This window comes from Ovis aries, chromosome 15 (genome assembly GCF_016772045.2).
Source record: "Ovis aries strain OAR_USU_Benz2616 breed Rambouillet chromosome 15, ARS-UI_Ramb_v3.0, whole genome shotgun sequence".
Lineage (NCBI taxonomy): Eukaryota > Metazoa > Chordata > Mammalia > Artiodactyla > Bovidae > Ovis > Ovis aries.
The window spans coordinates 74,220,149-74,233,843 of NC_056068.1; the positions used below are offsets into that span (position 1 = coordinate 74,220,149).

Here is a 13,695-nt window from a genome sequence, read left to right on the forward strand (position 1 = left end):
ATGTCTTGCCTTGCTCCTGCAGCGTCTGCTCATGGGGAGCACGCAATGCATACTTATGGCTAGGGCTCCCATGTTCAGTTGTGCGGTTTGTGCACTGTGCAAAGATGCCCAGATGAGGACCAAAAGGTGATTTGTGCTCCACTTGCCTGGCTATGTGCCCTGGGGTAGGACTTAGTTCCACTTGGAGAAAAGGGCATCTTTACCCATCTGCTTGTCAAACCTTAAGTAAGCAAAGCTCCCTCATACAGGAGTGGAATCTTCTTTCTTTGCCTCCACTGGGGACTGAGATTTCTCTTATTTGACAGATTCAAAGTTACATAACAGGCAGCAATACTGGGGACCTGCCCAGTCCCCAGGAAATAGGAGATGATGATCAGATCTAGAGCTTGAAACGCTGGCACACTGGGTGGGCCACCCACAGAACAGCCCTCAGACCGAGGCAGGTACCAACCCACAGCAGGACCCCCAAGCAGCTGCCTGCTCCAGGCTCTCCTCCAGCCCCTCCGCTCTCTGTGGCTGTGGGAAGGGCTGGCCAGGGGTCAAGGTGGCTCTGCCTGGTGGCAGGAGTGACTCAGAGACTGGGAAGTCCGTGCAGCCCTGGAGCGGGGCGGCGGTTGCACTGTTTCAAAGCTCATGTTTAGTGGTTGCCCTCTGTACATTTCATTACCCCAGGACAACTAACTCCTGGACACTCTGACCTGGTTGAAACTCTGTCCCCAGATATTCCTGGGGGAGGCTGGAACTTGATGGTAGGAGGGATTCCTAACTATCTTCATTAATTGGACAATGGACGGAGTCCATGAGAAGGTGCTAATGAGACAAGACACAACACCCACTTCCTGCGGACACCTGAGGGCTGCTGTCCCCGCAGTGCGTTATGCATCCATCAGAGCTCCCTAAGGGGCTCAGAGGGGATAAAACACCTCACCCTCCCTTGGGAACACTGCCCAGTAGGCTGTAATACAGCCGAAACACATCTACCCTGATCTCTGTCGAGTGCATCTGGCACGCATGAGCTGGAAAAGCACTTGCTGACTTCCACGGACGAAGGTTTCCTGGGGCCAGAGTGAGGGCAGGGACAAGACTGAACCTAGACCAGCCTAGACCCAAAGCCCACGGCCCCAGTGGCTCCCAACCTTTTTCTCTGCCTTCAAGCCTTTAACAGGCAGCACCCACCCATCAGAGAAGCTTGTCATGATCACACATTTCGACAAATCACCCTGGGAGGAGTTGTATGCTTTGCAAAGTCAGGTCTCCTTTGCACCTTCACCCCATCGAGAGTGCCCCTGGGCATCCAGGGACCTCGCTTCTAGTACTGACCTAACTGTGTGAGTTGAGCAACTTTCGGCAAGATCGTTTCGCCTCTCAGTTATATCACTCAAGGAAGAGGTGATTTCAAGGCTTGTTTCACTCCCACATGCTGAGCAACAAAGAGGTGGGAGACACGGTTCTTTATTCGCAGATGAGTTGAGGAGACCATCAGAAACAGGAGAGTAAGTGACAGTGTGTTTGGCAAGCAGGACAGAGGCAGGCAGCAGACAGCCTGTGTGAGTAACAGATGGGGCAGGGCAGAGGACACCTGCAGCGGGGCAAGCAGAGCCGTCCTGGGAGCCAGGGCGTGAGCTAGACCCGAAAGGAGAGGGTGTCTGGAAGGTGGAAGGAGTGGGAGGAAGGCCAGGCCCTGGGAGGAGACACGCAGAGCAATGACTGATGTCCCCATGTCTGTCTGTCCTCCACAAAGTCGTGCCCACCTCTAATATTGCATCCAAGTCTGAGTTACGCTAACTATTCTCCTTCACAATAAGGAAAGGGAGGATGGAGGAAATTCAAGGTCATACAACTGAAGAGGGGTATACCATCAAGCCTCCGCACATTTTCACTTCAAGTTTGCGTCATTTCCACTGCCTCGCAGCTGCTTCTCAAAAAAAAAAAAAAAAAAAGCCCTGTTTGTTTAGGATGCTGGATTCTCAGTGGCAACTGCAGCATCCCACGGCTTCCCACAGGGACTGGACCACATCCTCTTCTCAGAGTCGTCCTTTTCTGTCACTTGTTGGGGCCAGAACTGGGGCTGTCAGGCTGGTCCGGGGAACACGTTCATATTTTAAATTTTGTTTCACCTTAGTTCAATCATTTTAGAAAAGGTTTGTGTGTGTGCAAGCCAAGTTGCTTCGGTCGTGTCTGACTCTGAGACCCCATGGAATGTAGCCCGCCAGGCTCCTCCGTCCATGGGATTCTCCAGGCAAGAATACTGGAGTGGGTTGCTATGCCCTTCTCAGAAAAAGGTTATGTTGATTAATTCCCAATTTGATCAAATCAGGCTGACTCTGCATTTTTAAGAGGGGAAATAATCATTGGGCTCAGTTCTGAGTGAGGGTCAGCCTGTCACTTCCAGTCCCTGCAGAGCCTGGGCTCGCATTCCTCACTACTGAGTGGGTCTCACTTTGTGTGGCCCCTGAGAACCTCAGGAGCCTGCATCTGGCTGGGTTTTTCTTGGGTGCCCGTCAAAATTGATCCCCTCTTTCCTCCCACTTCCCTCCAGGTCACCAGGCTCTTTTGGGTCCCACTCCAGTTCCAGGGCAAGGGTGGGGAGGGGGTACTGTTTGGTCTGATTCTATTTGTTCTTGGCATCACCTTGGGGACTGTCCTGGGGAAACCACCCGGACGGAATGAAAGGACTTGCTTTCCACGGCAATAGAAGAGATGCTCTCCCCTGCTGGATAGGAAGCACGTGGTTCTGACTCGTGACCGCAAGGTGAGCCAGTCTTAGGACAGAGCTGCCAAGGTGCACCGCAGGGTGGACAGACAGAAGGAAGCTGTGTCTTTGATGACAGTGTCATTAAGTCACCAACTCAACCAAGCCTGGAAGCTGTCCTACCACTGCACTTCCGGTTACATGAACAATATTGTTTTTATTGTTGAAGCCTCTTTGGATTGGGGTCGTTGTGAATTGTGGCCAAAAGCATCCTGAACAGATGCCATGCATTTTTATCAAGCGACACAGAAGATCATGACCTTGACGTAGAGAAACTGCCTAGACTCAAACCTCTCCCCAAGCCCCTGTGCCAAAGTCCAGCCAAAGGCATCCTCACTGATTGCTGCCTCTTGCCCAGCATTGGTAAGATCCTGCACAGCCATGGCTGCCTTTAGTGAAGAATGATTATTGCCCTTGATCTCACAGAGAGCAGAGCCTGCCGACCACTCCATGAGCCTCTCCAAGTGGTGAAAGCAGCCTCTGATGACCTATCTCCTTCCCTTGTACAATCTTATTTACTGCATTTTAAAACCCTGGTTCCACCACATCTTTCAAATGCATCTGTTTCCACTTAAATAGCTTAAACATCAATGCCCAGGAAGCAGAAAAGAGGTTTGGGCGCCGAGGGAGGGAGCCTGGGAAAGGATTAGAGATGGAGGGCAAGAATGCTGGGAGGAAGGAGGTGGTCCGGGGAGCAGACCCCAAGGAAGGACCTGAGCTCGAGCCTTACGATGTGGATGTTGGTGGGGCAGTCTTTCAAAGTGGGGTCCTCTTTGTAAGCATCCCTTGAACCCAGAGAAGAGGGCTTGGAAATAGAGAGGCAGGGTGAATCAGGAAGGCTTCCAGTGGAGGCAGGCGTCCAACAACTAGGGAACGCCCAGCTGTGCTCAGCATCACAGGTGCAGAGATGGGAGAGACACCCTCACTGGAGCATCAGCCCCTTGTGATGCGTCTCCTTGGCTTCTCCCTCCTCACCTGTCTCCGGAGCTGTGGGCCACTTACTCCTCCACACGTGGCCAGATATGCATGGTCACTGACCAGCTCCATGTGGGCATAGCCCCAGACTGCCTCATGTCACATCCGTGCCACACCCCTCTTGCCTGCCTTGGGGCTTCTCTGTGGCTTCTGAGGTCTGAGACACCCAGGGACACACTGGGTGCACCCAGAGGCAACCCCGATGTGTCAAGGATTAAAGCTCCATGGAGAAAAAAAAGCTCCATGGAGGAACTTGACCACCGAGGGCGCCCACTTCCTCCTCGCTACTGCTCCCGACGGTGTCCAGCGGCCTTTCGGAAGGTGACCCCTGGAGATCCAGCAGTCGCCCTTGGGACTGGCTGGTGGCCGGCTCTAACACTCCCTGTGTGTGCCCCTCCCCACCTCCCTCCTACATCCCTGGACGGCACTTGCTAATTAACAGAGGCTCAGCAGGCTCAGCTTTCCCGTCATCCAGGCTAAGACAGATGGCAGGGCGAGGAGGGGCAAACCTTCATTTAATGAACAAATATTTATTGATCCCCTATGACAGGCCAGGTCCTCCGCTAAGTGGCAGGAACACAGAAGCGAACAAGACAGATGCTGTCCTTTCCTATGGGGCTTATGTTGAAAAAAAAAAAAAAAGGAAATTAATTATGAAGTTAATGATCTGTAAACAAACATTTAACCTTACTAGAGATGTTAGGTGACCCCTTTTGTGACATGATTAATTTTTTCACCTAAAGACTGTTTTGTTAATTAGGGGTTTTGCGCTGGGACATCCATCTTAAAGCATCACAGCGTTCAGGAAGTTACCGGCGGGGGAAACAGACCCAGATGGAAATGGAAGCAGATGGCTTCACCCTTTATATTTGAACTTTAAAAAAAAAGAGATGGGAGAGAGGAGAGAGTTGAACATAGAGTATTCAGATGAGGCCAAACATGGGCCACTGCGGCTGGGGTCTGCAGCTGAGCACAGCAAAGCCCCCCTCAGAGGGGAGCTGGATCAGAGGCCAGGAACCTGACAATCTCTGTCATTCTGGGCTCTAAAACTGGTGTAACATGTGTAAAAGGGTTTGAAATATAGCCTGGTCATCAGAACTGATGCTCTAAAATAAATGGTTTGGTTGGGCTCCAGGCTCAGCCAGTTACTCACTGTGTGATCTTGGATCTGTTTAGCCTCTCTGTGCCCCTGGTTTCTTATCTGTAAGAAGGGGATGTTAGCAATAGGATCTGTGTCTGAGGCTGTATTGAGGAGTAGAAAAGACAGCCGGGTGTCGAGCACTTAGCGCACAAGTGGGCATGGCAAGCCCTTGGAAACACTGGAGATACTTATTTGACTGGCATCTCTGCAACATGGATCCATGCTTGGGATGGATCATCAACATTTTTTGACTTCATCTGTGATGAGATGTGTGTGTGTCAGTTGCTCAGCCATATCCAACTCTCTGCAACCCCGTGGACTGTAGCTCACAGGGCTCCTCTGTCCACGGAATTCTCCAGGCAAGAATACTGGAGTGGGTAGCTACTTCCTTTTCCAGGGCTGCTGGAGCAAGTGCTACAGTCCCAGGGACACTCACCTCCCAGGGGGTCTCACCTTTGCGTCATTCTTTACCCTTGATTATTGGCTGAACCTTGTGAATTGCTTCTGATGAATAAAATCTGCAAACAGGATGGAATATCTCTTCCGACACTAGGTTACAAGAAATCCAATTTTACTAGTTGTTCAAAGTTGTTATTTTATTTTAATTGAAGTATAGTTGGTTTATAAGATTGTGTTAGTTTCCTATACTATGCAGTAGAACCTTGCTTATTTTTAACTAATTAATTTAATTGGAGGATAATTACTTTACAATATTGTGATGGTTTTTGCCATACATCAACATGAATCAGGTATACATGTGTCCCCCTCATCCTGAAACTCCCCCCCATCTCCCTCTCCTATCCCATCCCTCTGGGTTGTCCCAGAGCACTGGCTCTGGTCACCCTGCCTCATGTATCGAGCTTGCACTGGCCATCTATTTCACATACGGTAATATGCCTGTTTCAGCACCATTCTCTCAAACCGTCCCACCCTCACCCTCTTCCACAGAGTCCAAAAGTCTGTTCTTTACATCTGTGTCTCTTTTGCTGCCCTGCATGTCTTCTGTACAGGAGCTTGTATCTGCTAACCCCAAACTCTCAATTCACCCCTCCCCCAGCCCCTTTTCCCCTTTGATAAGCATAAATTTGTTTTCTATGTCTGTGAGTTTGTTTCTGCTTTATAAAAATGTTCATTTCTATCATATTTTAGATTTGGCATATAAGTGATATCATATGGTACTTGTCTTTCTCTTTCTGACTTCCTTCACTTAGTGTGATAATCTCTGGGTCCATCCATGTTGCTGCAGATGGCATTATGTCATTCTTTTTATGGAGGAGTAGTACCACACCTTCTTTATCCATCCATCTGTTGCTGGACGTTTAGGTTGCTTCCATGTCTTGGCTATTATGAACAACAACTAGTAGTTTCTAAAAACTTAAATATATATCTACCCTCTGACCCAACAGTTCCACTCCTACGTATTATTCCAAGGAAGATAAAAATATTTGTTGACATAAAGACTTACACATGAATACTGATAGTAACTTGAATCGTACTAGCCCAAAGCAGAAATCAGGCAAGTGGCCATCAACAGGACAATGGCTAGATGCCTTATGGCATGTTCTTACAATGGAATATTCCTTAAAAGTAAAGAAATGAATTGTCAATACACACAACAAAAGGGAAAAATCACAAAAACATGATGAACAAAAAAAAGTCATAATACATATTCATCTATACTACGTGATTTCATTTATATCAATGGTTCGCAACTCAGGGAACATCTGTAATGTTTGGAGATATTTTTTGTTTGTCCCAACTGGGGGTGGAGGTTGTTACCAGTTAAGAGGCCAGAAAGCTGCTAGCTATCATCCTACATTTCCCAGGACAGCTCCCCACAACAAGGAATTATCTCACCCCAATGTAAACAGTGCCAAGGTTGAGAAACATTGATGGAAATTAAGCTCTAGGACAGGTGAAACTAATCAATGACGATAGAACGTAGACCAGCGGTCCTGATTGCTTCCAGGGAGAGCTGAGTGGTAAGAGGCATGGCAGAAGTGTGGGTTGCAGCCTAGAGGATACATATTTGTCAAAACTGATCTTCATAAACTAGTGACTTCAGATGCTTGCATTTCACTGTGTGACAACTGCATCGGAATTAAATTTAGACAGAGATACACACAGAGACACACACACACACACACCTCTAGCTCACCTGCTGAATTAGGCTTTCTGGCGTCTGGATTAGTGTTTCTCAAACTTCACTTCCAAAGCAGCACCCACGGCGACAGAGCTAACATGTGCCCCAGGGAAGGGGAAGTCTAGAACAATTGGACCTCTTTACTGAAATCTCTCGTTCTATCTTACAGTTCATGTGACTTTTTGTATTTGGCTCCATATAAATGACTCAGTATTATAATATTTTGAACGACCACAAGAAAGGATAGAAAAGGTTTTCCTGTTTATTTTGTGAATATTTTCCATAATACTGGCTAGTAGCACATTCCCTCTGCTCCTCAAGACACACACACACACACACACACACACACACACACACACACACAGAGGCCCTAGAGGAGAAGCAGGACTCCTTCTCCCTCTCTCTGTTGGACGACATGCAATAAATCAAGCTGAAAGCTAACTGAGAATAAGTCATTTTGTCTCCAGGAAAGGAACAATTCCTAGAAGCTCAGCCTGTGTGAATGGCTCTCTATCCAAGTTTTCCTTCCAACCATATAGATAACTCCCCTAGAGAGAATTTGGGGTACAGCTGTAGAAGCTCTTAACCAACCCAGAGGTTTGACCCCTTTTGCCCATTCCCTCTGTAAAGCATCCTTACACACACTACAGCTGATCGTACCTTCTTGGGCCACTTGTTCATGACCTTGTATTAGTCAGGGAAGACCAACTGCTTTGTAACAAACAACACCCAACCTCATCTCAGTGGATGAACACAATGAAAACTGGTTTCTCTAGTCTTCAAGGATCTGTTCACTCTTCTACAAACTCAGAGTCCTCCAAGCCCCTTCCATCTTGTGGTTCTGCCCACCTGCACCCTGTACCATTCAGATATGAACTCAACAAATCCTCATAATAACCCTATCAGGAAGTGTTGTTGTGACCAATCCCATTTCACATATGAGGACACACAGCCAGCTGGTGAGCAGTAAAGGTGAGATTCAAACCCAGGCTGGCCCCCCGCCAGAGCTCTCTGTTTTAACTGTTCTGCTGTGCCTCCAGCCCTTTACCACCTCGTCACATTTGGAATCACCGTTTGTTCACCTGCATTTTTGTGCCACTTAGACTGATGCCTGGGCCACTCCACCCCTGCACATCTTTAGCCAGAGGCAGAGGGTTGAGCACTGTTCCACACTTCAACCTGTAGAAATGGCACCTGGGGGAATGTAAAATTCAGATGTCCAGGTTCCTTCCCTGCTTTGTCTCAGAAGTCCTAGGTGGATCCTAAAGAATCTGTGTGTCTAAGAATCTCCCTAAGGTGACTATGATGCAGGTGGTCCCTGAAGCTCACATGGGAACCCTCTGGTTTGGGGGAGGTCCGAGAATTCCAGGCAAGGTGGAGAGATAAGGTGAGCTGCTCACAAGCATGACCTCCCTCTCAGTCAAGTCCTCTCGGCTTCCAACAAACAGTTCTTTGTCTGGTAGATCTCCAGCTCCTGGGGAGCTGCTCATACCAGGATCTCCAGTTCTTGGCTACTTATGGGCGAATCTGCAGGGTCAGGTCCTGGCGGAAGGGTTTATTTCAACCTGCAAATTTGAAATTCTCTTTGAAGCAGCAGCTTGTCTTCCAGTCCAGGCGCCTTGCAGTGTTTCCATGGTAACCTAGCCACCACACATCTTTTGTTGTCCCTTCCAACACCTCTTCTTCTGTTTATTATAGATCTGTGCCTTCTTAAATCCCCTTCCCTTGAGACTCACCCCCTGCTGGTCTCTTTCCCTTCCGTGATTATTTTAAATTCTAAAAAGGCCAGTCTGTGATTGACTTCGCACACTCCCTGCCCCATAGCTGGCATCTAAGGCGACACACTAGGGGGTTTATTGGTGGGGTAGACTTGCCAGCTAGGCTTATCTATCAGCCAGGTAAATGCACCTCGCCCAAACCAGCAGGAATGAACTACAACTGGGAATAACAGAAAACCCTTTCTCTGCTGCTAGTGATCCACCAGAGCCTCCTTGATAGCTCAGGTGGTTAAAAATCTGCGTGCAACGCAGGAGACCTGCGTTCAATCCTTGGGTCGGGAAGATCCCCTGGAGAAGGGAGTGGCTACTTACTCCAGTACTCTTGCCTAGAGAATGGCATGGACAGAGGAGCCTGATGGGCTACCATCCGTGCGGTAGCAAAAGAGTCAGACACGACTGAGTGACCCACACTTTCACTTTTTACTTTCAGTCATTCATTCATTTGTTTGATGTTTACTAAATCTCCAGATACTTATCAGCTTCAGGAATAACACGGTCCAGTCATTCTCTCGTGGCTTGGGCGTTTCCAGGGGAGTGGGAACAAGAAACCAGTAAATGCAAAAAAGCAATCTCAGGTAAGAAGTCCTTGCAAGACAGGGACAGATGGGGATAAGGCTGTGTCTACTAGGAATCTGAAATCAAGAAAGGCTTCCCGAGCTAAAATTTGAGGGGAGGAGACCAGCTAAATAAGAGATAGGGTACATAGGAGCCCATCAAACATTACCTGGGGGAAAAGTCACAGGGTGGGTTTGGGGGAATGAAAACAGGATTTCAGGACGATCCAGAGACTCTGACTTCCGGTTGCTGCACCCACCCCCCAGCCCCAAATCCAAGGCAGCATTCTGCCAAGCGCAGAAGTAGCAGAAGAGCTTTTTGGGTCAAGGCGGCAGCTTGAAAGCCTGCAGTGTGTTCAGAGAGCCATGGGTTCCACCAAAGCTTAAAGCCCCGTGAGAAGAGGAAGGACAACGAGTGTTGTCATTATCCCCACACTTCTGGAGGACACAGAATTCAAACTGATTTTTGGATAGATAATAATTCCACCGGGTTGCCACACAGTGGCAAGATCCCACCAGAGAACCTTGTAGGTGGTGTCTGCACTGATTCCACCAGTCACATCACAAAACCAGACAGGACAATATAGCTGCCACCTCTCCACCACTTCCTCTGCACCAGGTGCCCTGCAAAATGCAGCAGACTTTACGTATTTGATCCTCACACGACCCTAGAGATGAGCGCCTACGGTTTTTTCTTTTTTTCTTTTTACGGCCTTCCCTGGTGGCTCAGTGGTAAAGCATCATACTAGATGCTGGATCAAATCAGAAAATGAAAGTGGTTTCTAAACAATCAAGCTGTGAGCAAACAGAGGGCTCAACATGTGGGCCCTGACCTTTGCCAATTTGTATACACTCTTCCTGACTCGCTGACCCGCCCCCCCTTATTATTTATTAAGGTTGGTAGCTAACATTGATTGAGCACCTTATCCACAGGGTTGTGGCAGGAGCAGATGGCACATTCAAAGCAGATAATTGAGGGGAATTTCATAAAGCAGATGTTGACAAAGGTGTGGAAGGTTAAGGAAACTAACAAGTCATTGGAAATATCCAGGGGCCAGGAGAAACTGGGCAATGTTCACATGCCTAGAACTGGCCCCTGGGATGAGGGCACAGGGGATAGACAATGGGGTAGGTTTGGGTGGGACTGGGGGTGCGGGTGCAGGGAGAAGGATCTGGAATGTGGTTCTGGATGCTTTCCGGCCCAGCACTAATGTTCTGGGCACTGTCCTGTCCGAATTAGCTGACTGAATCCTCATGACAATCCAGTGTCAATGACACAGTTAACAGATGGTCACATTGAGGCACAGAAAAGTTAAGTCACTAACCCACCATCACACAGCAAGTGAGGGGCAGATTGGAACCGAAACCCAAAGCCCGAGTGCTTCATCCCCTCCATACATCTTGTATGTGAGGTTCAGCCATTTAAAAGAATCATTATAAGGATGACTTAATTATTCATACTATTTATTAATGCATTAACCATTCCACAGGCTGTTGCAATTAGTGCATTCTCCCAAGGCCACCCGTGGGAGTCACAGGAACCCCATTTCTTTCCAGCGGTAGTGTCAGCCAGAGCCACCCCTTCTCCTCTGCTCCTGAGGAGCCGAGGCCCTGGTGTGCCTCCTTGGGGCAGTCCGTGCAGTTGACATTGCCCAGATCTCAGGCCACAGCCCAGAGTAAGGAAAGCATACCGGTGGTGTTGACTCTGCTTTCCAGACTCTAAGCCACTGGGACAGCCAGGCTCACAGCTCAGGGGAGCCAGGCCCCTGCCTGATCCTCCTGTGGGCTACAGAGGTTAGAGGTTCAAGGCCCTCATCTTTTAGAGTCTTTCGTTTTCCTACAATTAAAAATTCCAGAAACACCATATGACATGTGACTGCTAGAACGGACATGCAACAATGGACTGGTTCAAATTTGGGAAAGGAGTATGACAAGGCTGTATATTGTCACCCTGCTTATTCAACTTACATGCAGAGTACATCATGTGAAATTCTGGGCTGGATGAAGCACAGCTGGAATCAAGATTGCCGGGAGAAATATCAACAACCTCAGATACGCAGATGACACCATTCTTATGGAAAAAGCAAAGAAGAACTAAAGAAAAACTTTCATCTCTTGATGAAAGTGAAAGAGGAGAGCAAAAAAGCTGCCTTAAAACTCAATATTCAAAAAAACTAATATCATGGCATCCAGTCCCATCACATCGTGGGCAAATAGATGGGAAAACAATGAAAACAATGAGAGACTTCATTTTCCTGCGCTCCAAAATCACTGCAGATGGATTAAATGAAATTAAAAGATGCTTGCTCCTTGGAAGAAAAGCTATGGCTAACCTAGACAGCATATTAAAAAGCAGAGACATGACTTTGCCAACAAAGGTCTATCTAGTCAAAGCTATGGTTTTTCCAGTAGTCATGTATGGATGTGAGAGCTGGACTATAAAGAAAGCTGAGCACTGAAGAATTGATGCTTTTGAACTGTGGTGTTGGAGAAGACTCTTGACAGTCTCTTGAACTGCAAGGAGATCCAACCAGTCCTGAATATTCATTGGAAGGACTGATGTTGAAGCTGAAACTCCAATACTTTGCCCACCTGATATGAAGAACTGACTCATTAGAAAAGACTGATGCTGGGAAAGATTGAAGGCAGGAGGAGAAGAGGACAACAGAGGAGGAGATGGTTGGATGGCATCACTGACATGATGGACATGTGTTTGAGTAGGCTCTGGGAGTTGGTGATGGACAGGGAAACCTGATGTGCTTCAGCCCATGGGGTCTCAAAGAATCGGACACGACTGAGTGACTGAACTGACCTGATGTGACTGCTGACTTACCCAGCTGCTGACCCATCTGGTCTTCTGAACATAGCCATCCCTTAGGATTTCTGGTGGATTGGTTCCAGGAACCCTTCAGACACCAAACCCACAGATAAGCAAGTCCCTCATATAAAATGCCATAGAAGAGTCGGCCTTTCAGATCCGTGGATATGGAGAGCTAGCTGAAACAACTTTAAGTCCATCAGTTACTTACTTGAATTCTGTGTCCTGATCCTGCCCCCTATAGGCCTTGTGAAGGAAGGAAGGGATGGTTCTGGCACCTTTGACCATGGTGGGCATATTGCCTTCAGGGTGCCCATGGCCAGCTGTGGGACCAGCCCTTCTCAGCTGTTCTTCCAAACGCAAGGAATCTTCAGACCTCGGAGGCCTCTACTCTTTCTCCTCTTTCTCCAGTTTGCAACTTTCCCGATTCAGTTGCCCAGGCCATGATGTCAACAGCACCCCTCTGAAGTCTAAAGATATCCCTCATCTCCCCATTCTTTCCCTGATCTCACAAGGTGAGTCACTGATGATGCCTGCACCCAGTAGCTGGGCTCCACAGAAGAGTCACTCAACAGGGCAGACGGTTCCATAAGAAAGTCACGGTCACCAACCTTAAGCTCAGTACTTCCCAGAAATCTTACTGTTTCCTTAACTCCTTCTTCAAGCTCACATTTTGGAATTTCTCTGTCTCCTCTGACTGCCTTCATAGAGGAAAAAGGAAACCAAGAGAACGAAAGACCCTTCAGTTCAGTTCAGTTGCTCAGTCATGTCCAGCTCTTTGTGACCCCATGGACTGAAACACACCAGGCTTCCCTGTCCATCACCAACCCTTGCAGCTTACTCAAACTCACGTCCATTGAGTCGGCGATGCCATCCAACCATCTCATCCTCTGTCGTCCCCTTCTCCTCCTGCCTTCAATCTTTCCCAGCATCAGGGTCTTTTCCAATGAGTCAGTCCTTCGCATCAGGTGGCCAAACTATTGGAGTTTCAGCTTCAGCATCAATCCTTCCAATGAATATTCAGGATTGATTTCCTTTAGGGTGGACTGGTTGGACCCTCAGTGTCCTGTTAACAGACACGTGGAAATGCCCTTCTTCTCTGGACTGATGTTGTGGCCCGTCCAGTGTCTTGGGACACCGCAGGAAGTGTTCCCCTCTCTCCCTCCCTCCGGGATCAGTCCTTCCATCCCAGCCTTGCGTCCCCTTCTCCATGCATGAGAGCCTTACCCTAGCTATTTTCGGTCTGTTTCTCTCCCTCTCTCTTGAACATTCTTCTTCTCTTTCAACTGGCTCCTTCCCATCAGCTTTCAACGGTGCTCAATATTTTTTTGATCTCTGTCTTCCGCTCAGCCAGGCCCTAGCCCTCTCCACCCCTTGGCAGCTATGCAACTCAGAAGAACTGCCTGTACACACCTACACCCCTATGCACCCCCCCCGCCCACACTTCTTTCCCAGAGGCCCCATCAACCCACTGAAGGTCCCTGTTGATCTCCAAGGTCATTGAGAATCTTCCCTGTTTCATTCTATGGGATTT

At 48.3% G+C, this 13,695-nt stretch overlaps 1 protein-coding gene across 1 annotated transcript in view; it reads right to left on the reverse strand.

The window, feature by feature from the left end:
- Nucleotides 1-13,695, reverse strand: part of SYT13 (synaptotagmin 13) — a 43,287-nt gene that overhangs the window by 17,346 nt on the left and 12,246 nt on the right. The gene's annotated exons all lie outside the window — the stretch shown is intronic.